The sequence below is a fragment of the Genypterus blacodes genome, unplaced genomic scaffold (genome assembly GCF_046128005.1).
Source record: "Genypterus blacodes isolate CSIRO-AG114 ecotype Tasmania unplaced genomic scaffold, CSIRO-AGI_Gbla_v1 ptg000008l_1, whole genome shotgun sequence".
NCBI lineage: Eukaryota > Metazoa > Chordata > Actinopteri > Ophidiiformes > Ophidiidae > Genypterus > Genypterus blacodes.
In genome coordinates, this window is record NW_027466822.1 from 3,609,089 (window position 1) to 3,611,001 (window position 1,913).

The following is a 1,913-nucleotide window of genomic DNA, read 5'->3' on the forward strand; positions in this document are numbered from 1 at the left end:
GACAGTGGTGATACAGAGAATAGACATTAGTAGTCGCACTCTGGGATATCGATTGCAGGTTACTGTAATTTTCCCAGTTATTTAGGGAATTGGTGACCTTGCATGTTTTGATGTCGCTGACTACAAGTGTTCATTTAGCAAGAGAAGAGCAACATAATACACATAACATGGACGTTAAAGCACAGGAACTTCCAATATGAAAATTAATTTTTATTTTTTCAACGAAGGAAGAGCGCCATCTCCTGTTTAAAGATAATAGAGACAAGTTGATAGCACTGGACTTCAAAGCAGTAAACAACCTGCGTCTCCGGGGCCGTAGGGTGACCCCATGTCCCGTTTTTCTGTCACATTTCTGTAAACTGTCATTTTGATGTGACTTTTGGCTGGTGTGGGCTGCTGGACTATTTGGCCCAGTTCGAGTGACTCCCTGTGGTTTTGACAAAAATCTCTCTCTCTCTCTCTCTCTCTCTCTCTCTCTCTCTCTCTCTCTCTCTCTCTCTCTCTCTCTCTCTCTCTCTCTCTCTCTATATATATATATATACACCATATATACACCATTTGAAGACAGACTGGTGCTGTGCTGCTGGACGTTTTGGCCGCTCTTTATTTCACCGCGCATAAAGAGAGTACAGCGTCTGTGCAGCACACTTCAAATTAATTGACTCTGAACATGTAAGACAGGGGTGGGGAACCTCCGGCCCGCGAGCGGATCCAGCGATCCGGCCGCAATTCGGCCCGCCCGGTTCCCCACCGCTGATGTAAGATGTAGAATGGTCCTTAAATTCTGCGTGTGAAAATCTATGTTAAAGGACAGTCAACATTCTTCAGAGCTTTTTTGTGGTTACATTTTATTGTCACTGTGCAAATACAAATCAGATACAAAAAACATGTATTTACATATTCATGTCATCATGTATTTTGGCAACATTGAATGACTGAATGTCTTTATTTTTGTTCTCTTGGATTGCGGGCAAAACAGAGTACCCACGGGAAACCCAGTTAACGTGAGTCTTAATGTACAAAATGGGGGACCTTTTGATTTGATCTGATTTGAAGTCCGATAGAGATTTTTTTTCAAACTGTCACAAGTCTCATACACCGATGTGATGTTTGTTTTATTTTGTCTTCTTTTCTTCACAAAGCAACTTCAGCACTTGTGTCTGTAGGCACATACTGTAACATAACCGTTTAACAAGTGCAATGATTTTTTAAACCCCTGTGAATCTGACGTCATATGACCCCAGTGTAAATTCGGCAGGTCTTGATGGCATGTCAGGTGCGTTGTGAGGCAAAGTGAGAGGACTGCTGAGATCCTGCAGATACCACAGGCCTTTACCAAAAGTACCCACAGCACCCCCAACTAGTCCAGAGCCAGATATTGCTGTACAGGCTAGCAGCGATGACTAGATTGGTGGTGGATGATAATCCTATGCTGACCACTGCTTCCTGGTGGTGGATAGGCATTGAACACAGCATAGCACAGGGGGCTTCTCATTGGTCCAGATCCTGCTTCCAGGTTGTGGCTCTCTTCAATAATCCTATGTTTAGGTTAGCCAGAACAAGTGTATTGTTGTAAGTATTATAATAGACGCTGGAGATTGGTTTCTTGCCCATGTCTTGAATCTGGATGCTCTGCATACATCCACACGTCTCCAAATCCCATACACAGATATGCTGATCATCTGATACACTGATAATCTTGTTGTCCAGGCTGTTGATCATGATGTGGCCGACCGGTGCAGAGTGTCCCAACAACTCTTTCAGGGGATCTGTTTTAAAGGGCAACCACACTCGCACTTTTTGGTCAATACCCCCTGTCACTATTATCTTATGCTCAGGGGAGTAGTCAAAGCAATTGCAGCTCCCAAGGCAAACGTTAGTGTCCATCACAGTTTTGTGAACATGGGGTAAAA